Consider the following 26,825-nt stretch of genomic DNA (forward strand, 5'->3'; position numbering starts at 1 on the left):
ATTCTGCTGCCACAGAATAAAATCTAAACTTCTTCCCACGGCCTCATATACAGTACAGAGAAGGCCCCTGCCTCACTCTCCCAGCCACCTTCCTACCTCAACTACAGTTCATGGGCCTTTCTCTGATCCTTAGGGACACGAAATTTTCATTTTCTTTTTAGTGGTCTTTGCATTTGTTGATGTTTCCTCTCCCTGGACAATTCGGATTATAAATCTCCTCATGACTATCTCCTCATTTTTCAAATACTAATCACAATGACATTTCTTGACCTCCAGTCTAAAGGACATTGCTGGTCATTTTTTATCACTGCGTTCACAGTGTTTCTCTACCTAATATTAGGACTTTCATTTGTTGATAGGGACATTTGTCTCTCCCCAGTCTCTAGAATGTAAGTTGCACAGTGGCAGGGAATTTACTTATCAACTTTGTACCTATGACAACACCAGGCACACACCAGCTGCTCAAGAAATATTTATTGAATAAATGAATGAGAGAAACAACGAGCATTTAAACATTTATTGAATAACTAATACCTCTCTTTTAGGACTATTGGGACATGCATGTTTGTATCCAGGCCAATGACGTATATAATAGTGTAATGAGTTAACATTTATCGGCTCTAAGTATATTGTTTCATATGAATTACAATTTTAACACTCAAAATATCTTTATGATCCAGATGCTAATTTATCCTCCCTTTACCAAGGAAGACATTCAGGCACAAGGAGGTTAGGCAGCTTGCTCAAGGTTTCATGCCCTGTATGTGGCTCAATACCAATTCTCTTACAAACACCATTATTAAGGTACTACATTTGGAAACAACATTGGAAATATTTTCCAAATTTCATACATCAAATTTTTCAAAACTCATATGCCACCATTAATATTAGAAAGTATGTAACTGTAAAATCATAAGATAATACTACTATAAACTGAGCAGTCTTTTTAATTTCTTCACAAAAGTGATATTAAGTTTGTTAATTAAGGTCTAGGATGATTGGATATCTATTCTTAGTAACATAATATATATTTTTTAGTTTAATTCTCCATGTGATTATTTATCTTACATTTCTGTAAAATATGTATGTGTATAAACTGTATTTATAGTTTATTTTCAAACATAAGAATATCTTTTGTTTTTAGAGAGCACAGCTGAAGTTACCATACATAAAATAATAACATGATATATAAATAAAAATATTAACAGGATGCATTTCAATAAATAGGTACTTACTGCTTTTATGTGTTCATAGACAGAACTGAGGACAAAAAGTAATGATAAATAATTCCAATTATAGGAAAAAATTTAATGCAGAAGAGTGAACAAAAGAATAAATATGATTATGTATTTTTAGCGATAATGATAAATGGCAATAGTTGCTGCATTGTTCTAAAGTGAGAAAGAACACAAGTGGCTCAAGATCGAAGTGCTAAACAGTAATAGCATGAAGCGGCATTAAAGGATGGGTAGAATTTTGACGGGCAGAAATTAACAGGAACCAGTTTGGGTTTTGGCAGGATAATATCTATGTAGGGACAGGGATTTGCCATAGGGAAGGGCTAGGGTCCCAGGAAGCTAAGCTAATGGTTTACCTAACTAACCTGGGAAGGAAGTGACTCTGGAAAGTGAACTTGTACATTAAAGTCCCGTCCGTACATCAGTATGTGGCACTAGGCGATAGTGTTACAGTGTGTTTCAAAGAATGGTTCTGAAGAATAGGAGTGAAAGACGGGAGAGAGAGAGAAAGAGAGGGAGAGAGAAAATGTGACTATCTGGAACAAAAAGTGTACTAAGTCTCTCTCCATTCCAGGCTGCAGAATGTAGAAGAAGAAAGACTTTGTTTACGAAGAACTATGGTTTATGCACAAACACACAGGGTCTTGATAACTAGCATGTGATAAACTGTTTTGACTATAAACTCATTAGATCACAGCGCAAGTCCCCAGGAGACTGGCTATTTCAAGAAATTATAGTTTCCTGATGCAAAGACAAATGAACACATTTCACTTAGCAGAAGTCTTGCAACAACAAATCTATGAGAATTGAATCAGGAAAAGTACTTAATTCCAGGGTCAGCATACAGAGGAAGTGAATATATTTTGGAGACATAAGTTTTCAGTAACTAATGCACAGTTAACAATTTAATACTTTATACATTTTATAATAAAACAAAAACTCTTAAAATGCCTTTATGTCACAAAAATTTGTCCTATGTTTTAGAAAATTCCAAAAGTGTTGTTCAAAAAGCAAATATATTTCCTATGATATTGAAAAAAAAAAAAATTGGTTATCTGGAGGTGCTAGAGTAATATAAGCAGATTTTTTTCTGTTCAGACTCAGCAATTCTTTTTCAGAGAAATGCTGGCTGTCTGGGCCCAGCCTAGCTTGGAGGAGTCTGCTGCTCTTGATTAGGGGCTTCCAGTCTCTGGAGCAGCATATTCAATTGTACTTCCTTTTGGTTTTTATCAGTTGTGAAGTCATAAAGCCACTTTTCACTTCAGCTTTAACTTGGAAGAGGTCACATTTATATTTCTCACTTTGAGTGGAAGAGGGATTTCGCCCTCCTAAATATTTCTCTTTTTATTCATGGTCAGATTTACCCTCTGCTAAACACAGCTGGCAAAAATCCACAGAGCCCAAAACTACTTGATCACATTAAGGCAAAGAAGGGAGAGATGTTTTTGTAGCAGTCAGAATGTTCCAATTTTCTTCTTCCTTGTTGGAAAAATAAACCTGTCTTTATAAAAAAAAAAAGGGGGGGGAGACGATAGAGATAAAAATAATGACTTGAGCTATGTAACTTGTTTCACACAATCTCATAACAGGTTTTCTCAAAACATCATTGGTCTACTTTCTGGATCAGAACTATTTTGGTATTTGCAAATATGCAGATTCCTAAATCAGACCATTACTCTTTTGAAGTAGAATATCTGTGGAGGAGAGTGCGACATTCTGTATTGTTTCATGCATTCCACAATTTCTGTTTATTCAAACCAATTATTGAGAATTTTCGTCCAAAAGATTCCCGATTGTCTAGAAGTCCAAATTCCTTGACTCAAATGACAAAGTAAATTGAAAACTAATCCCAATACTTTTTTTTTTTAACCAGGTTCCCCTTTTTATCTTATTTATTTAACAAAAACATAACTATCACTTACCTTATGCCCATCAACTGTTCCAGGCATTTTACAAATGTTAACTTAATTCTCGTATAAATCTTATTATTTTCTTTTTTTTTTAATTTCAGCATATTATGGGAGTACAAATGTTTAGGTTACATATATTGCCTTTGCCCCACCTGAGTCAGAGCTTCAAGCCTGTCCATCCCCATTCTCACTCTTCTCAAACAGAATAATGTCCAACCTAGAATATTATTTCCTTCAGATAAAGGAAGTGTAGAAAAAATAATTAGGTGACATACTTAAAAAGGAGCCAGTATAGCCATTGTATAATTCAGGCATTATTGCTTCAGAGCACCCTTTCCTTTTACTCCCACCATTATGCTATTTTGTTGCCTAAACTTAACATATTGAAAATGTAAGCTTTTGTCAAACTTGCTAGATGTGGGTCGTTAGGAGATTTCCTTTACTCTGTTATTTCTTCTTGGAATCAGACATGTTTTCTTTATTTTGACCAGTAGGTTTTTGGGGGTTTTCTTTTTCTTCTCTTTTTTATGGGGGGGGGTTATGAAATACAAATGCCTTTCCCTGCTCTAATCATGCTCTACCTTCATCTCCAGTGACTTAGGTTTTTCCTTTACAAAGAGAAAATAGAACACATCCTTTCATCTCTCCTGAGGTAATATTTCAGCATATTTTAAGTAAGGAAAATGACTTCTGTTTGCCTATATCACAGGTGATGGCATTTGAGCAAATGCTTTGAAGACTACAAAGTAAAATATCAACGTAAGATAAATTAAAGGAGGATAAAACCTAACATTTACTAAGAGATTACCATGTGCCAGATATTATTTTGAGTATCCTTTTTCATATATTAGCATAGTGTGCTCTCAATGACTCCATGAGTTAGGTATTAATATTGTTACTTTTTTATATAGTTGAGGAAACTGAGGCACAGTGAACTTAAAAGATGCTAAGAACCAGTATTTGAACCCATACCGTCTGACTTTAGAAGACAAGAATTCAACTTCAGCACTGTAATGCTCTTTATGGGGGGGGGGAAGTAGGCAATAAACATGTCAGAGTTTACATTTCATCTCCTGTTTTGGTATGGTAGGAATTCACAGTAAAGGTTTGATTGGACAATGAACCTCACCAGGCAAATAAAAGATGGAAAAGTAAAAGGGGAATGTGTATGTTTTCTGTTAAAGTTGAATAATATTTTATGTTGATGGTTTTTACATACACATGATTACATGTACAACTATGAATTAGACACATATAATACAAACAAGCAGTACCAATGAGAATTTTGGGGCCACCGGACATTAGGTGATGGAAGCTCCTATCTCTGCTCATTAAAATATATATATTCCTTTATTCATTTAGTTTTTGAAACAGAGGTTTTGTTATGTTGCCCAGGCTGGTTTCAAACTCTTGGGCTTGAGGAGTACTCCTGCCTCGGCCTCCAGAGTAACTGGGATTACACGTATGCATCACTAGACCCAGCTTCTAAACTTTTGGGGAGAAAGGTTAAAACATATACACACAAACTCACACACACATGCTCACACATGTATATGTTTCTGTACTTTGCAATCAAACCAGAGAGTCCATTACACTTTTCAATCACAGCTACTAAAATGGTATATTGGTAGTTATCCAGGCTAGGACAGAGAGCAGTCTTGCTTTCTAGCTCTGTAATTCAGGATACATATTATATGACTTCAGTTGAAGGTCCCCAATAAGGAGATCAACAGCAGCTATGATCAGAAGATAATCTAATTGATATAATGAATATGGAGGAAGGGAAAATTGCTCAACATTCAAAGATGTATAAAGATGGAACATGTGATCCTGAGATACAGTAAAACAGGAAAAGATGGTTGATCTTTGACATTAATATGATAGAAACAACTCAAATTGAACCTTACGTATGCATTTGGGTTACTTTTTTAAAAAAAGATTAAAATGTGCAGTTTATGGTTCTTCACATAAATACGAGAGAATGCAATGTAAGTGCCTTTTCTTGATGCAGCCTCCTTTAATTACTCTCTATTTTCATCTACACTGATTTAGACCAGTGATCTCCAATCTTTTTGGCACCAGGGACCAGTTTCACGGAAGACAATTTTTCCACGGAGCAGAGGGGGCAGGGGGGGTGGTTTCGGGATGATTTAAGTGCATTACATTTATTGTCCACTTTATTTCTATTATTATTGCATTATAGTATATAATGAAATAATTACACAACTCACCATAATGCAGAATCAGTGAGAGCCCTGAACTTGTCTTCCTGAAACTAGATTGTCCCATCTGGGGCTGATGGGAGACAGTGACACCTGAAGTGTGTTGCTTATGTCCAGTCTCCTCTGTAATCTCATTTGGTTCCTGTCACTGCAGAAAACCCTGCTTCACAAAGATAGGCTGTTGGAAATGGAAGTAGGCTTTTCAGTGATTTTGTGGCAATCTCAGGTAATTCCACCTTGCCTTTACTCCAGAATGTATGAAGATTTGAAGCTATCTCAAACATGCTTTTAAGGCCACTGTCATTTGTGATCTCAAGCAGTTGATCCTCCTCTAGCACAGACAAAATCGATTCATCTGGCTTATTCACAAATGGGTCACGGATCCATTCCTTCCTAGTTTGGAGGTCTTTTGTGGTTGGGAAGTAATGCTCAAACTCTTCTGAAAGCTGAGATAGGTGATCCTGCACCAGCTGGAAGAAAGTCCTGGCTCAGTCTCTTTCAAAATCTCTAGTAATGTTTGAAACATGTCAAAAATCCCAATGTTCACTTGTCGTCCCCCCATAATTTCAATTTGGCTTTGAATGCAGCCACTTTATCTGCTGACTTGAACAAAGTTGTTGTTCTCCACTGAAGTGATAGATTGAATTTGTTGAGCAGGTTGAATATGTCACACAATAAGCAACCTCTGTGATCCATTCTGTGTCACTGAAATGTGCTGCCAGTAGTGACTGTTTTTCTAAAAGAAATCTCTGGAGCTGCTCTCATAACTCAAAAACTCTGGCCAGGGATCTACCTTTAGAAAGCCATCTCACTTCTGTGTATAAGAGAAGACGTGTGTGCTCTGCTTCCATCTCTTCACAGAGCTGTGCAAACAGACATGAGTTAAAGGCATGTACTTTAATGTGGCTGATAATTTTTATCACATCCTGCAAAATATTGTTTAGTTCAGGTGTCATTTTTTGGGTAGCCAGGATTTTTGGCTAGACACAGTGTGTAGACTCAGATTCAGAAGCAACCTCCTTGACCCAAGTAGTGAAACCAGAAAGACTTCTAGTCATGGCAGCCCCTCCATTTGTGCATATACACACACAAAATGACCAATTCAGTTTTCCTGATATGTAATCATTCAAAGACTTGAATAGCTTTGCAGCTGTGGTGTTGGTTGGCAACAAAAGTGCACATAATATCTCTTCATGTATATCCTCCTGAAAAATATATTGCACAAAAACAAGCACTGTTGCCTTGTTGTCAACATAGGTAGACTCATCCACTTGGATTGTGTACCATGGTGACTCACTAATTCTAACAATTGTGTCTCAATATCCTCTGCTATTTCATCAATTTGACTAGTTATGGTGCTAGCTGAAAGAGTAACACATGCCACCTTTTGAACTGCAGCCTCTCCTAAAAGTTTATGGCAAATGTCCTTAGCAGCAGGCAGGATCAACTCTTCACCAACAGTAAAGCGCTTCTTAGCTTGAGCAATGTGGTTAGACAGTAAGAATGTTGCTCTCAGTGCAGACACATTTGATAAAGTGGCATCCTTCAATAATTGCTTCTGTTCTTCGTGTTCATCTTTGTTTAATTTTGAAAACTCCAAAGGCTTGTCTCTTAATGGAGGGTGTTTGGTCTCCTTGTGATGAAGCAGTTTTGAAGGTTTCAGGGCTTCTTTGGATAGCCGGTTGCCACATATGATACAAAGTGGGCTTGGACAATGTGAATCACCGGTTGCGATGAACCTGTAATTTAAGTAGGACTCTTGGTGTTTTCTTTTAAGTGCAGCTTTCCATTTGTTGGCAGTCTTAGAGTCTTCTGCTTTCTCATCATTGGGTGTTTCCCCCGTTCAAAGAAGCTCTCCAGCAACGTTTGTTGTTTATTCATTTTTAATAGGGTTAGCTTGTGAACTTACCAAAACTGCGACTGAGACAAATATGCAGTGCAGGAAAGAGGCACAGATGGAAGTGGTAAATAAAATAATGGGCGGACCATGCTAAGACTGAAATTAGTGTCGGATTCTGACTTACAGCCTGCCACCAGACACATCTGTACAATTGAAGTAAGATGCTCACTTGCCACGATAAAGCCTGCCACCAGATGCAGCTTAACTGTCACTTACCACTCACTTATAGGGTGTGGATATAAGTCTGTAACCAATTGATTTATTATGGTCTCTGTGCAGTCAAACCTCTCTGCTAATGATAATCTGTATTTGCATAGCTCCACGGCACTAGCATCACCATATCAGCTCCACCTCAGATCTTCAGGCATTAGAGTCTCATAAGGAGTGTGCAACCTAGATCCTTTGCATGCACAGTTTAGAGTAAGGTTCACATTCCTATGGGAATCTAATGCTGCTGCTGATCTGACAGAAGGCGGAGCTCAGGCGGTGATGCCAGCGATGGGGAGCAGCTGTAAATACAGATGAAGCTTCTGCTGGCCGCTCACCTGCTTTGTGGCCCAGTTCCTAACAGGTACCAGTCCCTGGCCTGGGCGTTGGGGACTGCAGATTTAGATTCTTCGTTTATAAAGAGGAAGCAGAACACATCCTTTCGTCTTTCACAAAGTAATCAGGAAGCTGCATATCACACTACAACTTATCTCACTGAAGCCTCTCACATATGTAGGTTTTTGTTTTAACTGACAAATGAAAATTATATATATTTCAAGTTGTTTTGAAATATATATACATTGTGGAATGACTAAAGGGTCTGCAGTGGGTTGGGGAGATGTTAGTCAAATGATAAAAGTATTTGGTTAAATAGGAGGATTAACCTCAGGAGAGCTACTGTACAATGTGGTGACTGTAGTTCATTACAATATATTGTACACCTGAAAATAAGTAAATTTCAAGTGTTCTCATAACTAAAAAATAATGTTTGTGAGATAATGTTTATGTTAATTAGCGGCATTTAGTTATTCCACAATTTACTGTGACATGTGATATACAACATTGCGGTTCACGGTTCATCATTCTGGTTCACGGTTCTCAAAAGGAGTCAGGAAGCTATTCTAAGAAGGACTACCTGCATGACCTGTAAACTTGAAAAACTTGAAAAACAGAAACTCGCCCTGAACATTTCAACTGAGCCAAACTGCGAGGACCACAGTATCCTGGAAAACAGCTGAATTTTGCCAGCATTGCAACTCCTGAAGAGTGACAAGCAATGAACTGTCAACTCCTATACTAAGCCACCACCTCCACCCATGATAATTCTTTCACAACTGGGTAATCACCTTCAGCATTCCTTTACATAGTCCTTCTCCCTTTCCTCTCATCAGAATACAATTTGGCTTCTAGCAAAATATGTGTCTCCTGAATTCCTAAGACCCCAATAACCACCTTGTCTTACTGCTTTGCATTCTGGTTTTTTGCCTCTTCTCGGTCCACAGTATACATATTTTAAATGCCTTTTAAAGTCTCTTCAAACCCTGAAATTCTGAGCTTCATACTTGAAAAATGAAACTGTTTCTAAAATATATGATATTATCTCCTGGTATTAAAAAAAAAAATCTCTTAGCACTCTGGGAGGCCGAGGAGGGTGGATTGCTCGAGGTCAGGAGTTCGAGACCAGCCTGAGCAAGAGCGAGACCCCGTCTCTACTAAAAATAGAAATGATCTGGACAGCTAAAAATATATATAGAAAAAAAAATTAGCCAGGCATGGTGGCACATGCCTGTAGTCCCAGCTACTCAGGAGGCTGAGGCAGAAGGATTGCTTGAGCCCAGGAGTTTGAGGTTGCTGTGAGCTAGGCTGATGCCATGGTACTCTAGCCTGGGCAACAGAGTGAGACTCTGTCTCAAAAAAAAAAAAAAAAAGAAAAAAGAAAAAAAAAAGAATCTCCTTAAGTTTGTTACTTTACTAATAAAAACTATCCAAGATTGTTCCTTAGCTGTGTTTTCTACATATGTTCATAGGTATTTATGCGTGAATACGTCTCTGTGTATATGTGTTTGAGTAACTGGTATATTTAAAACTATTCTAAAGATGTTATTTTTATCCTGATAGGACTCTATTTTAAAACATAATGATTTGCAGGTGGCAGCCACATTTATCTTATCTTCTGTGTTGTAATTATAATATTTACCATACGAAATAAGAAAGCTTAATTTAGATTGAAAGAAAAGATCAGGTCATAACTTAATTTTCAATTTTCTAGATTTTATTGAAGTGGAAACAAAGCAAATATTTATATTTGTTTTGTTAAAATGATAAATCAATATGCTGAGAAATTTGATCCATTTGTTAATTTACGATTATTCATATTCCTAAGTGCATTTCTGTTTTTTGTCTATATACAGAGGAAATCATTTTTAATACAGTTTGTGGAAAGTTTAAGACTTTTTTCATATTGTCTACCTAAATGCGTTTACTTCCATCTCTCTAGAAAACCCTAATGATTTTATTAACATATTAACTTAATTAAAAAATCCAGAAAACATCAAACATAAAGGTAAAAGAGAAAGTAAAGTACTAAAAATATGACAGTTGTGTAGTTGTAATAAGTTTTCCTTTCCCAGAAAACAATGTGAGATTTATTATACAAGGTCATGTCTGTAAGAAAATATTATATATTGCAGAACCATTAAAGTCTACAATAACTGCTCTCTTGAACCTTTATTTAAAGGGTACATGATTGACACATTTTATTAGATAGCTCTATGCCTGCAGCTTTGTCATAGCAATTGCTAAATTAATTTACAAACTTCAGTCAACTTGTTGTGTTTTTATAGCTGTCTCTCTGAATATTCTTCACATGCAATACTGGAATTCCCCCCAAAGTACTGCTGTTAAATCTTTAATTCTTTCCTTGTTAAATAGTTGTGTTCTTTTGATTTTAGCACAGGTCTAAAGGCTAAGCTTCCTTTCAAACATGCTATTTTGTCAGTGAATAACTATTTCAGGAAGAAGTCGAATTTATGACACATGAGGGATGGAACATTTACATTTTATTGTAATAAAAACCATTATAATTCATTGTATGCTACAATAAGTAGGTTTAAATGTATTAATTGGCGAAGTATTTAAATGCTAGGTAGGGTAACAGTGATTCAGAGAAAACTAAAGATAACCTTGGTGGTTACAAAGTTATAAAGGAAATGTGGTTTCTGAATAAAGCAAATAATTTTGAAAAATGTATTTACTGGAGGAAGTCTTAAAAATGGATAGGTACAATGTGGTCCTTTTAGCTTCTTACTGATACCATTTAGTATATAAAGCCTATTTCTTCATAAAATAATCAAATTTTTAATTTTTTAAAAATTTTAATTATTATGGGTACACAATGGCTGTGTATCTTTATAGGATACATGCGTTGTTTTATACACAGAAAATAATCAAATTTTATAGCACTTATTTTGCTTCAGATAAAACCTTATTTCTTTGAGATTTACCTCATCTTACCTGCAATAATACCTATAGGAACATTTAGGAGCACAGTAGCTATATAGAAATTGTCTTTAGACCATCAATGCTTGACACTAAGTAAATTATTTTTGCTAGAAAATTCCTACCTCACTCATGACAACTTCACTGAAAGTAATCCTTCAGAAATTCATCAGGAGAGAGATGGGGCTAGGTGATGGTGCCGGGAATAATTTTTATGAACTAGGGGAGGTTAATGAAAGAAGAAAGGGTGATTCAGACCTAATGAGAGAACTTTAATGGAGTAACAGTTTCTCTTGATGGGGAAGAAAAACTTTCCTCAATATACCTATGTGATTTTCCATGTTGATTCCTAGTAGGCAAAATTTTTTTGTTATTCATTTAGACACGAAACAACATCACTACCAACAAGACATCTAGAGTCTCATAAAATATTTACGAGATGGCTTATCCTCTCATTCTAACTTCTTATGTCCTTTCTAGGCTTGCACTTCCTGAGTGCTGGTATAAGATTTTGTATAAAGTTCTGAAGATAAATTTTGCATCTTGGCATAATTATCCTCTGCTTTAAAGACATTTTTAAGACATAAGTTTAGTGAATATTGAAATATATATTTTACATATATTTTTTCTAAAACAAAGGTATGTGTAATATAATTCTCAAAAGCCGCATGTATAAATAATAAATTAAGGAATACATTGAAGTTCATAGAAGTTAAGCCACATAGTCAAGGTAGTAATACACTGCATAAATAGCAAAGTCAGAATAAACACCCAAGTCTGGCTGATTCAGAACTCTGCGTTTCTCTCAAAACATTATATCCTTTTTCTGTTAAATTGCTTTCATGTTTAAGATCAGAGTTACCACCAAAAAACATAATATGAATTTCATCTTTTTGAATTTAGGTCTTATTACTTGTTGGATGATTTATTAGGTAGATCTAGCTAACCCTGATTCTACTGATGGATTTCAGGTAATGTTTAAAAAAAAAAATAACTCTAAGTTTAATGTTTATACTGAAAATTAATTGCATGTATTAGCCTGGGCTGCTATCACAAAAATATTATAAATTGTATGGCCTAAAGATCAGGTATTTATTTCTCACGGTTCTGAAGGCTAAGTCACCATGTCCAAATACCATCACACTAGGAGTTAGGGTTTAAACATATGAATTTTGGGGGAACATAAACATTCAGTCCATAGCACTGTATAAAGAAAATGTGACACAATGAAATACTGTATTTACCATAAATGTGCATCTCCAACCTCAGAGTCCTTACTTTATCATCTTAATTAGTCAGGTACCTTGGGGAAGGGAAACTATATAAGAACTACACCTGTGTCCATGTTCTATCATAAGGGAAATTAAAAAAAAAATAATTGTAAAAAGATTCTATAATTTAAAATCTAGGTGAAGATATAAAAATAAATACAACTGTAATATGAAATGTAATACATACCATAAAAGATGACTAAATCTTATAGAAGATAAAGGATGGAGGTTTAATCCCATCTGAATTGATCTGAGATGTTAAAATTGATTCTCAGAAAAAGTAGGATTTTTTTTTACAAAAGTAAGCAATGTTGTGGAGATAGTGAAGCATGATACTTAATCAGTAATATTAAAATATTCAAATTTCTGAATAACAGACTCCTGTATTAGAAGAATTAATATACAGTGTCAAAGTAGTTAATTTGAATAGTAGTTAACTTAAAATGAATTGTCTTTCAAGGTCAATCTAAGGGTTTTTAATTTTAGGTTTATTTTTAGCAAATGGTTTAATTATTTTTATTACTATTTATTCCAGGTTTTTCTAATATTATTCTTACAGATATATCCAGTATGACTGGAGTGAAAAAAAAGGCTGATGCTAGGATATAATAATAAGAATGAGGTAATATGGCTTAAAAACATTGGTAAAGGACATGAGAAAAGCACTGGAATTACTGATGTCTCTCAGGGTCTCCTACTTACACAGAATAATACTGGAAATGAAATCTAGGAAAACAGTAGAGAATTATTGACTATCAGTATTATTGAGAATCCCACCAAAAAGATATATTACATTTAAACTTAGAAAATTTGAGAAATATTGTTTTATAAAAGAACTTGAGATGGGCAGAGTAATGCTCCCTCCACCCCCAACAAAAAAGATGCCCATGTTCTAATCCTCGGAACTGGTGACTACGTTACCTTATATGACAAAAGAAGACTTTGTAGACGTGACTAAGTTGTGAATTGTGAGATGGGGAAATTATTTTGAATTGTCCAGATAGTTTAAATATAATCACACAGATCTTTATCAATGAAATAAGGCAGCAGAAGAATCAGATTCAGGGAAGATGTGATCACTGAAACAAATGTTAGAATATTAAGTAGCCATAGGTCAAAGACGGCAGTTGGCCTCCAGGAGCTGGAAAAGGCAAGGAAAAGGATTCTTCCCCCGAGCCTCCAGAAGGAAAGCAGCCCTACCAACAACTGGATTTGGGGACTTCTAATCTCCAAAACTATGAGATAATGAATTTGTATTTTTTAAGCCACTATGTTTATGGTAATTTGTTACAGCAGCGATAGAAAACTAATACAAGACTCTATCAAAGGTGTTCATAGGGAACACCCAAGAGCCAAGGCATTAACCCAAGGCAGGAAGGCAAGATAGCAACTCCCAGAACCCGAGAGATTGAGTTTCTTAATGTCGGCCACCTTGCAAAAGCAGGGATCTTCTCGTGAGGGACCCAGCCATCTAATAGTGACCTTGAAAGAAGGGAGCTAGGGGGATAAATATATTACCAATGTCATTCTCCTCCTGACTTTAGTCCTGTCTGTACCGGGCTCCACGTGGGATGACTCCTACTGGAAATAAAAGGGCAGGAGAAACTGCTGATTGAGATTGACTGTTGAGATCTGGTAAAGCAGAGAAAAGAGTTGCCTGCGTCTCTCCCTCTGGCATGTCTGCATGCTCCCAGTGTGCAGAATGTGCTGATTGTGGGGTTATAAGTAATGGGTCTGCAAGTCAGAATTCACTTCGTCTAACTGCTCGTGTACGTATCAGAAAAGAACACATTTCTGACCTTGTCCTGGAACCCTTTTCATTATTTTTATAAGAAAGAAAAAAAACCTATTGAGAATCTAAGGAAATATATTGTTGGACATTTTCTAAGTAGAATGGAAAAACTAAAATATAATAATAATCATAATAAGGGTATTACAATTGGAAAAAATAAGTAGCATTTATTGCGAACTGTCTTTTAGGAACTATGCTAGCTACTAACAATAGCCTATATTTAAGTACCTACACCAACTAGAATACTGTCCCATATTATTCTTGTTTTAAGATAAATTAAAATGTTTAAGTAACTTGCCCCAAATCACACTGAGTACATGGAATAGCTGAAAAACAAAGCCTGTGTTCTCATCTGTGGCATTGTCTATGCACAGCAACAAAAGCTCTCTTCATTTCCAATAAAACATTGAGACATGAACCCATATTCTCACAGAATGCCCAGTAATGTCTCATAGATATAATTTTCAAAAGTCATTTTTAATAAGTAAAGAACTGCGAATTTGCACATATCATGGGAGAGTGTAAAGCTCATGAAGTATGACGACAAATTTAGGAGAATACACAGGAATACTCATTGACCTATAACAAAACTGAGAAATAGTATTCTTACCAAGGGCAGCTTTATGCTTTATACTTTGGTGACTCAGAAATGTTCCTCCAGTGCAAGTTTTCTAATTTTTTTTAGCAGTTGCATTCCATCTCATTGTACCTTGCTTTATTCCAATCTTTGTCCAGAGAAAGTGCTTCATAGTGCATATTCTTTCAAACTATTAAATCAATTTGGAATTTCCTCTCTTGAAAAATGATTTTAGATCATTGGATATGTGAATGTGTGTTTCAAAGAGCCTGCCCCAGTCCCACTCTTTTTTCCCTCCGTGGCAAAGATAACTAAATTCACTGTGCCTCTGTGTATGAGGCTTCTAATCTATATGCAATGCAGGAGAAGTCAAATATGTAAGCAGAACCTTCCTAGCTGTTGGTGAAGGGCATAGAAAATTTCTGGATCTAAGAAGGCTTCTATGTACTGGCTGTTCCCTGAACTCACAATTAATCAAATTTGACAACTAACTACAAAATGCAGATTACTTGGCAGATAACAACTTATGTATTACATATTCTTCTTCCTCTCCTTGAACTATGTTTGTTTTTACTCCATGAACCTGGTATTTTATACATACTCAATGAATCTATTATTCAAAGTTTCTTTAAATAGCTAGTACCTACGTGTCCATTTAATTATCTGATATGTTAGCAATGTGTCAAGTGAGTTGAACTCCAGTGAAAGATGTATGATCTCAAGGACACATTTTGTTTACCAATGAACATAATATATTTTCTGAATGTTTGGGGAGTCACACTTTTGATAGAAGAAAGATAATTCATTTGTTAGATTTCTCTGCCATAATAAACACTATTTTATACCACTGCATAATATAACTTATTCTTATATATTAATTATAATCAAGTAAAATATTAAACAATTTTCACAGCCAAAAGTTATTTTTTCAAATACAGTTAACACTAAATGTACCACTTAAGATCAATCCTCTATGATTTAATTTTCCAAATATTACTCTGTAAAAATATCTAAATTGGGTAAAAATGTTGGCCATTATCAAAAAGTTGATAGTAAGTAGAATAATAGCATTTATTTGAAATAAATATGGTATGAAATGAACCATGTGAGTTGATTAAACAATGAACCAGTGAGGAAAAAAGAAATTTAAAAAATGAAATACATTCATATAGCAAGTAGGATTATGATAATTGTCAAGCAAAAGAATAAATATCCTTTTAGAAATACTGTAATTTCCTGTTGCTATTTGTTTCTTGTGGGTGTGTAAGTAATTCATAAACATGGATAAGTATGGTGGAGAAATCAATTGAAATATATTAAAGTAAAATAAACTGATTTGTTAATTCATGTAACCCATTCAAGTGAAGAACTATATCATGTCAATTATTATTTCCCCACTTGGAGAAGACATTTTAGGAATACATATATGCACATAATTAAATCCTAGATAACCTGTTTTGGCTATTATTTTTCTTCAGTGTCTTATAAATAATCAATAAGAAACCATAAATCTGAGTTTGGTAACTGCCTTCTGAACTTTAATTCTGAAGTATACTGGAGGATTCCAGATACTAATGCTACTTATACCAATGACTAATTTCAATCAGTCATTTTGTGCAAGTGGTAATAACAAAAATGGAGATGAAAAAAATAAAAAAAAAATTAAAGTGAAGCATATCTTTAAATAGAACATTTCATAAACAGTAAAGTCAGAAACTATTCTTGGCCTTAGGACAAAATCAGCAAACAAAACACTGTAAATACTATAGTTTGTAACTGTAACTGATATGAAAAAACATACAATGGCCATACACATGGAGTTATATTTTAAAATACTCTGCAAGGACCTTTCTACTTCAAGCCATTAGGTGGATAAATATATAAATATGTTATTGTAAAGTAGAAGTCATTCTACCACAAGCAGAACATAAGGTCATGGAAATATAACCTTATGTGACTTACTAGGAGTAATAGTGAATTTACTATCAGGGCACACATTGAAACTTTTAGGCAATTCATGTGGTGCTTGAAGTAGCAATTCAATTCACTAAGTTCATCATTTTCTTTCCACACTTTGTCCAGCAACATTAGGAGGAACCAGCCAATCTTATTTTATTTGTTAGTTTGACAAAAATGTTTAAAAGCATCATATACACAGTTACTCAGATCTTTGCTTCTTATAAGTGGTGGCTTAGTAGTATCTAATGGTGATAATTTGCTTTTATTGCCACATCACACCAGAGACTATCCATTCTCCCTCTACTACTGAAATAGAATCAGTTGCATATTTAGATCTTACCACATTATATATCAAATTATGGAAACCCCAGAACCAATTCAGAAAACTCATCCTTAAAATTCTGTTACACAACAACTCTTGGTACTTAAATCTGTATTAGTCAAGGTTTTCAAAGAAACAGAATGAATGGAATATATGTAGATAAATGACAGAGAAGTAGAAAGAGATAAAATATTAAGATGTATACACAGAAAATATATTAATATATGATAGAACAATAGGATATATATAAAGAGTTTTTTTATTAAAATATAAGGAATTGACTCACATGATCATGGAGTCTGAAAAGTCTCAAAATTTTCATGGTGAGTTGGCAAGCTTGAGACCTGGGAAAGCCAAGGTCCAGAGTGAAGACCGACAGACTTAAGATGTAGGAAGAACTAATGTTTCAGTTCAAGTTTGAAGGAAGGAAGAAAACAATGCTCCAGTTCAAAGGTAGTCAGCCAGGAGAAATTCACTCTTACTCAGGGAAGGTTAACATTTTTGCTGTTTGGGCCTTCAAACGATTGGTTGGTGCCCATCCACATTAGAGAGAGCAATCCATTTACTCATTCTACCAATTTAAAAGTTAGTATCTTCCACAAACACCTTCATAGAAACATCCAGAAAATGTTTGGTCAAATATCTGGATACTCTGTGGCCCAATAAATTTGACACATAAAATTAACCATCACAGCTTGTATGTTCTAGAAATTGCTTCTAAATTATATGAGGAGAAAACAATTTATTTTTAGATATACACAAATGTGTTAGCTTTCTGTTGCTGTGTAACAGATTATCACATGTTGAGTGGCTGAGAAGAACACACACTAGTTGTCTTACAATTGACTTGGGTCAGGAGTTTGTGCACAGCTCATTGGGTCCTCTGTTCAGGGTATTTCAAGGTTGTAATCAAGCCGTTCATGGGGCTGTGTTCTTAGCTAGAGGCGCTGCAGGGAAATCTACTTCAAAGCTCTTGAAAGTTATTGGCAGAGTTTACTGACTTTTGACTGTATGAGTGAGACTTCACTGTATTACTAGTTGTCGCCAGATCCTGTAGCTCTAGTGCAGTTACCTGCCTGTTTAACTTCTCCACAACAGTTTATCACATAGATATTCATTTGCTTTTTCAAGGCCAGCTGTATAGTCAGTCTATTGATTCTGAGGGAGTGATATCTTCTCACTTTTGTTATATAATGTAATCCAGTGAAGGTAGTGACATCTCATCATCACCATTGCTGTGTTTTTTTTTTGGTTAAAGGCAAATCACACTCCCATGTGCCCATCTTTCAATTGGGTTACTGGTTTTCTTGCTATTGAGTTATTTGCATTTCTTACATATTTTGAATATTAACCACTTTCTGATATATGGTTTGCAAAAATTTCCTCCTATTTCATAGTTTCTCTTCATGCTGTTGATTATTTCCTTTTCTGTACAGAAGATTTTCAGTTTGATTCAATACATATGTCTATTTTTGTTTTCGTTGTCTGTGCTTTTGGTGCTATATGTAAAATATCTTTGGTCAGACCAATGTCACAAAGCATTTGCCCTGTTTTCTTCTAATAGTTTTACCGTTTTAGGTCTTATTTTTAAGTCTTTAATCCATTTTGAGTTAATTTTTCTATATTATATGAGGTCAAGGTCTAATTTCATCCTTCAGCATGTGAATGTCCAGTTTTCCCAATACCATTTACTTATTTAATAAGAGACTATTCTTTCTCCATTGTGTGTTCTTGGAACCTTTGTTGAAAATCAATTGGTTATAAATGCGTGGGTTTTTTTCTGGACCCTCCATTCCGTTCCTCTGGTCTCTGTGTCTATTTTTGTGCCAGTAACATGCTGTTTTGATTATTCTAGATTTGTAGTAGATTTTAAGATCAAGTAGAGTGATGCCTCCAGTTTTGTTCTTTATGTTCAAGACTGCTTTGGCTACTTGGGGTCTCTTTTTACAAATGACATGAACTTAGACATAGGAAACCCTACAAATTTCACCAAATAAAACCTGTTAAAACTAATACAAAATTTTATTAAAGTTACAGGATGCTATCAACATACTAACCAAAATTAGTAGCATTTTCATACACTAATAATTAACTATCTCAAAATCATCAAGAAATCATTCCCATTTACAACAGTATAAAAAAAGACTTAAGAGTACATTTAATCGAGAAGGTTAATTATTTGCACACTAAAAACTATAAAACATTCATGAAAGAAATTGAAGAAGACACAAATAAATGGAAAAATATCTTGTGTTCATGGATTGGAATAGCATATTCAAATGTTCATACTATGTAAAGCCATCTGTAGATTCAATGCGATCCCTATGAAAAGATAATCCTAAAGTTATCCTAAATAATCCTAAAATGCAATCCTAGAAAAGATAATCCTAAAATTTATATAGAGTCTTCAAGAGCTCCATTTTGAAATTTTTAAATAATTTATGAACAAGGTACTCCTTGTTTTCATTTTGCACTAGGTTTCATATGTGGCTTATCCTGGTGCCATTAAAGCCAACAGAAATCACGAATCACTCAAATGGGTAATATGTAAATGAGTTTTTAAGAAGGTATGAATTAAAAAAAAATTGGTTAAGATGACAGAGAAATAAATAATGATAGAGCAGTACGTCTTTGAAAGAAGAGTATAGAGAATGAAGCCACATTGAAATGAACTGTACTATAGATTTTATTTGATAAAGTTTTTGAGGCTCAGGAAACAATATCTCAAAGTCATGCCTGAAGAAACAGCCTAAGAAGCAAAATTTCTCTCTGACCTTCTTCTGCCTTCCTGTCTCTCACCCCTCCTTTTCCACTCAGGCAAGCCATAGAAACTAAAATCTCTCTTCCCCAATGCAGGTCATAGTAACTAGAACTCCTATCCCCTCAAAGCCATCCATAATAACCTAAAAATATTGTTCAAACTTTATCCCGACTTACTGTGTAAAAACTGGCCATAAAGAAATTCTCTGACCTAACTTGCTTGATTGTAGTTCATAAGACCCCCATTCCAGGGAGGGTCCCGCCCCATACCTGGAAGGTAGAAATACTGCACAGAGAAACCAAGAAGATTCTGAATAGACAGGCCTTTCTGGGTTTAACCTCTCAGTCTATTACTATCAGATCATATCACTTTTGTTCAATTGCATTTCTACACTGCTATCCCTGATTCACAGAACCAAAGCATAAAATTAGATCACTTCTCCTGTATCTCTGGGTCTTAAATCTGAAGGCTCCGTGTCACATAAAACTATGATCAAATACATTTGTTATGGCTTTTCTCCAGACTCAAATATGGAACCTTCAGAGGGAAAGTTTGAACTTCCCTACAAAGTCAAGATAGTGAATGGCAAACATTTTAAGAAAACTTTTCTGTGAAGAAGAGTGGTAAGAGAAAAAAAGAGCATATGAGTACAGGATGAAAGAGAAATGTGGGCTAGAGAAAAAGTTTTTTCTGCATTTATTTCTTTTTCTATAGATGTGTCTAAGACATATACGAATGTGAAGGTAAAGAATCCAGTAAAGAAGCAGAGGATGAAGATATGGTAAAATATTAATAAAAGTTAACCAAAAGAATAAGGACCACAAAAGAAGTCAATGGAATGAGATTTGGAAGAAGCATGGAAATGTCTGCTTTTGAGTGCAGAGAGTTCTTTTGCTTTGTTTAACAATAGGGGAGACACAGAGATTCCCAAATTCAGGTAGAATTTTGGATATGGACATGGGAAAATGGCATAATTTCAATATGAGAGCCTGCATGCTACTAGGTTTTCAGTTCACAGTGAGAAAAGTGGTAGGATATTGACAAAAGTAAAGACATAAAATTATCATTGCAGAAATAAAGTGGTTAATAGAGTTTATCATCAAAAATGGTAGAACTATCACTGGGCTTTAAGCAATGCCAGATCAAAGGGTAAAGCTGAGCATTAGACTATCTTTGTTCAAACTAGCATATATAATGCTCAAGGCATAGGACTTGGTAAACTCAGGTTAAGTTTCAGACTTCCTTGCTTTCCCCCTCCTTCCTTTTGTGCAGGTTGCATTGAAATGAAGAAAGAATTGTCTTCCTGGAAATATGGCACACCCTTTGAAACCCACCACCGAAGCACAGAGTGTGTTAAACACTTATATTCCCACTTCTATATTAAATATAAGACTCAATCCCAGTTGTGCTATGATTTAACAAAAAGATATTTAGGCAATAGGTAGAAAAGACTGATCATTCATAAATCAAGTTGTCCATCGCATCATGATTATTTTTTATAGGAAATTGCAAAAAAAACTTTTAAAATTATTTCTCCTCTAAATCATCTCATACTTGACCCTGATGTCAAAAGATACATTTAAGTATCTTAACCATAATACTTTTCCCACCCAGTGGGAAAGTATATGAGAAAGTACATTTCAACTTTTTTTTTTAAATCAGCAAATTTTTACGCAAATAGTGCTTTTTTTTTTCTTTTCTAAGGTCATAAAATAAGAAATTGACCTTTCTTTCTGGATATTACTGGTTGATCATTAGTGACTTAACTTTGATACTTGATTTTTAGCTTGTGGATTTATTAAAAATTGCATTTTTTAGTTTTTGTTAAAGTATAATCCGCATCCTAAAGAGCTCATAAATCCTAAATACACTGCTCAAGAAACTATCACAAAGTCGACAAACAGCTGTGAAAGCACTCTGGAGTTAAATACTCTTATTAACACCATCTTAATTTATTACATTATAAGTATATTTTGCCTGTTTGAACTTTGTGAAAATGGACATACCACATATATTCTTTTATTTCTGGCTTCTTCCTCTCAACATTTGTTTTGTAATTACTCCATGTTGTAATTATAATTAATTTATCATTCATGCAGAATAGTATTCCATTTTGTGAAACATTTGTTTATGTATTCAACCCTACATGGACATTTAAACCATTCCAGTTTATGTGTATTAAGGACAATTCAGCTACAAACATAGATAACTTTTTTGTTCCTTTGTGAACATATTTTTGAGGAGTGAAAACATTTCCAAGGCTAAGGCAGCAATTCTTTTAGTATTCTTATTTTCTAAGATTACATAAGTATAATCTGAATATTAAAGATTCACATAGAAGGGAATAACATTGGTTTTGTTGGCTGTGTGGACTTGGGTAGCAAGGTACAGGCAATGAATACACTCATGTTGAGTACAATCTTGGAAGGCAGAAGTTATTAATGGACATTTTTCATTTTCTTTCAAACCCCAGCTGAGCCATAAGATGCAACAAAAATTTGAATCAGATTGCAGAACGAGGAAAGTCAGACACAGGAAGTGAGAGACAGAAAGCCCCAATAATTCTACTATTTATGAAATGTAATATAAAGTATGTATGTTGAACATGTATCTTTTAATATTTTCTGTTAATACACCATGAAAATATTAAAAGATACATTTGCAATAAAATATTTAAGATCCAAAATAGTATGGAGATTTCTCAGTGAACTAAAAGTAGAACTACCTATTCAATCCAGCAATCCCACTACTGGATTTCTACCCCAAGGAAAAGAAATCATTTTACAGAAAAGATACCTGAACCCTAATGCTTATTGAATTCACATTGCACCCATAGAATACTACTCATCCATAAAAAGAAATGAAATAATGTCTTTTGCAGCAACTTGCATGGAACTAGAGACCATTGTCCTAAGTGAAGTAGATTAGGAATGGAAAAATGAATGCCACATGTTCTCATTTATGAATGGGAGCTAAACAAGAGATATACATGGTCATAAAGCAGTGTAGTGGATATTGAAAACTAAGAAGGGGGGTTGTTGGGGGTGAGGGATAAAAATCTACCATTGGGTACAATGTACACTATTCTGGTGACAGGTACAATAAAAGCCCTGACTTCAGCATATATAATTCATCCATGTAACAAAAGATACTTGTACCTCCTAAATCTATTGAAATAAAAAACACAAATTTAAGATTTAATTTTGTATATATTAAGAAAAATATTTCATTTTAATTTGGAAATGGAGAGAGTTTGCTCAATCTTTTGGATACATCAGAACCCCACCTCTCCAAATATATACCTAAACTTTCACTTCCTATTACTAAATCAGCAAACATAATGCATAGATAATAATTTCAAAATATGTAAGATATAGTTTCTCTTTGCCCTGAAAGAAAACAGTATTTGGTATGGGGTTATTATAATTAGGTAATTATATATAATTATAATTATACACATGTAATTGTAATTATACATAATTTAAATTCTACTGTACATTATGTATTATACATAATTTTAATTATACATTTGGCATATCATCTAAGAAGTTACAGATAAAATATCTACTAGGTCACCTAGTCAATCCTGTTCTTAAAATTCTGAGCCAGAGATTTTCCTTTCTTCATGATTCATTCTTATTTTTTAAATGAATTAAATAATGAAGTTGATCTTTTGTGCTCAATGATCTTTCTTTATATTCAATAAGTAGCTCAAGTTTTTGGTTTATGTATTAAAGGCTTCCATTATGCCTCTCAGAGTGTGTAGCAAGTCATGCAATGTGTTTATTAATGTACACATAGAGAAATTAAATGAAATGAGTCTCATTTACAAATAGGTTAAGTTTATGAATTGAAGATGCTTGAAAGATTTATTTCCCCAACCCAATTGGTATCTTTAGTGTTGAGAGTCAGAATGGAAATCTACAGAAGAGTGTTGTTCAGAAAATGTGACTTCTAATACCTTTGGCTTATATTATATCCGGCCCTGGCTATGTTAGAAGTTTGCTTTTCTTTAGTCCTGAACTGATGACACAGCTATAAGAATACCATGGTGCAGATAAGGAGGTCAAAGTTATGCTACCCTTACAACCACTAAAATAGTATTTACTCTATATGCTGAGTTTTGGCATCCAGATCATTTGGGCAGACACTTTTAACTTGAAAATAAATTGCATACATAAGTTAAAGCTTTCCACAAGCAGTATTAAGTTACATGATCAGCACTTTCTTAGAAAATCACCTCAGGGCTGAATGATTTCAGCAATATGTTTGCAGTATTCCCACATGGCTGAATTGTTCTTTAGCACTACTGGTAAATTATAAGTAGACACAAATTTCCCTTTGGTGGTAGGCAAGGTAAGTAAGTATCTCTACCTCTGCTTCTCCCTTTTGCCTTGATATGTGTTTATGTGTTTGTTTTTGTATTTATATATATATATATAATATATAATATATTTGTATGTATGAGTATATATATACATTATAGATTAGAAGCTATTTTTCTTTCTTTTGGATATGTTTATGATACATATATACATATATATGTAATATATTCATTTTATATATACATATACATATATATATTTAAAATCACAATAATCATCCAGTGGTGATTTAGGTAAACTGCAAAAACATGCCTTAATCTCTCAAGTAAAAAGACCACAGAGGTTTCCTCCTGATAGCCTGTACAATGAAAATTATCAAGATAACTCTTTCTTAATCAGAACAGTCAAATTATGCATCTTCAACTTGTTATCAATAGAGTTTAACCCCTAATGGACATCTGCTACTAACAGATTGTATTCTATTTGGCAGTGTAGCAAGTTGCAATAGAAACAGACAAAGATCTGGATCCATGAGGACCTCTATAATATTGAATAAGTTATTTAATCAATTTGAACTACAGTTTCTCTGTCCATTAATTAGAATTGGGTATACTTTCCTTTTTAAAGATTAGATGAGATTTTTCACTAAACTTCTTAACAGAATTCTTAGCACAAGGTAATTGCTCAATAAAAGTTTTTCTTCTCAATATCTAGTCACCATATTCTGAGCAACCCTGACTTTACATGTTTTGTCCCTGACTGACCCATGCTTTTGATTACCTGCTGCATTCTGAATACCTGGACACTGCTCAGAATGTCTGTATTTATATGCATCCTTAGTGACTATTTAGCATCCAGTTGTATCTAATGTGCATCGGGTAGCTAAGTGCTTAGGATTGAACTAGGACAAAGTCATGCCGTAGACAGGTTGTATTTTAATGGAAAATTTGGTTCCAAACTTAAGCTGAGCTATCACTGAAAGAAAGATTATGTTTTAAGCAGGGAAATAGGGTTATATAAAACTTGATTTCTATATCATTGGGGAAGTTTTCTTTTGTCAAAAACAGCTTCCATTTCCCTATCTGTAAATTAGGGATAATTATGGTACCTGCTCCATGGGCTCTTTGTGAGGATGAAATTAGTTAAAATTGTATAAAGTATAAAACCAATGCCTTATACACAGTAAACTCTAAATAGTTTGAATAAGAAAAGGAATTTTGTTTTACCTCTCAAATTAAGACTTTGTTAAAGAATTAAGAAAAATAATAAAATAATGCCAGCTTTGCACCAGGTATCAAGCCAGGCAATCTGATCTTTCTAATTTGCCTCTTTTCTGAGTCTCTGAAGCCCTTTTGACTTTACTCAACCAGTAGTATTATGTGCATAATTTACAAAATAAGCTTCTATGAGCTGCCAGAGTTACCATTTCCTATATGATTTTATATATTGGCTAGAATGTTATTAATTTTATAATTTAATATTGCATGTCAAGAAGTGTACACAGTGCTTTTTGTACAATAAGTATATACTAAATATTTGTCAACTGCCTGGATAGTGCACAAAGAAAATCATGAGACATTTAGAAATTATTATTGACATTTAGAAATTATGTATTGCTCTACACTGACTATAAGCTGATTCCAAGAAGGAGCTTTTTATTTTTCCCCTTTGTCTATCTGTATTTCTTAAATTTTAGGGTACAATCTCTCTTCTTTCTCTATGCACTTGGAATAACTGTTTAAATCAAATTCACGGCTTCAAGGATGAAATTTGCAAAAGTTTGTCTCATTTGCATTGTGTGTCCAATGGGCTGTTCAAAAACCACTAATGATCTTCAAATCTACATACTCCAGATCTATTTCCTAGGTTCCACTCCTGTATTTTTAATGGCTACCGCATATTTTTCCTTTGATACTTCATAGGCATCTTACATTCATTTGTCCAAATCTTAAATCATTTTTTCACTTGAACCTAATATATTTCCTATCTTATTCAATAGCACTGTCACTCATCCAGTTGCCCAAGGCAATTTCTTGGGAATCATTCTATATATTTTCTCTCTCCTTCTTAAACATAAGTCTCCTGTCCCCGGTTCTTTCCAATTCAACTGAGAATGTGTTGTGGCTGTACTATCTCTGGTACAAATTATGAGAATGACACGCTGTTGGTCTTCAGCTCCCCAGTCTGTTTGCTGTCTCGCCAATCCTCCACATTTCTGTCAACACCTTTTTACTAAACACAAATCTGATTCTGTCACTGTCCTACTTAAATTGCATCTTTTCCCATTTCCTATAGTCTGACAATTAACTCTCGGAAAAGTCTGTATGTTCCTCATTAATCCATGCTTGTCTACATGCTTAGCCTCCTACTAATAACAAACAAAAAAAAACAATGTGCTTCAGGCATTCCTAACTGCATGAAATATGCCAAGTGAGACACGTTCCATCACACCTTCCACACTTTACTCAGGTTTGTATTTCAGCCTGTACAGATCTCTTCTCCTTTTGGTGCCTCCTGTACCTGCTTTAAAAATCTAATCAAGGACCTCCTTCCCTTGAGTCATTTAAAAAATGTTGAGGCAATGTTTGTAGCTCCATTATATGTTCTCTTATAACTGTTGGAACATAATTCTGAAGTGAAAAATAATATAGATTGTAACTGTCTATTATTAATGGGTCTTTCATCCCATCTCTTCTATGAGTGCTTGGAAAGCAGAGATGCAGCTCATGCTTGGCAAAATATTTGATGCTTCATATACAGCAGGTGTTCAATAAATGTTGGTTTAATATACTAATAACATTTATCCAATTCAAAACTCAAAAAAGACTATAGAATGACCTTCAGTATCAAATGGGGACATTTTAATAAGTCTACCCATAGACTATTTGTTTCTTTTGAGAATTTATCTATTTTTGACTTCGAGATTTACTATTTGATTAGAGCCCTGACACTGTGAAGGGACTTGTTAATTTAGAGATTTCTTTTCAGTAGAAAAGATAACTCCAACAGTTATAATTGCTTTGTCCTGTGGGATATTAAACAATTTTATACTGAAGACAGAA

Source organism: Eulemur rufifrons, chromosome 4 (genome assembly GCF_041146395.1).
Source record: "Eulemur rufifrons isolate Redbay chromosome 4, OSU_ERuf_1, whole genome shotgun sequence".
NCBI lineage: Eukaryota > Metazoa > Chordata > Mammalia > Primates > Lemuridae > Eulemur > Eulemur rufifrons.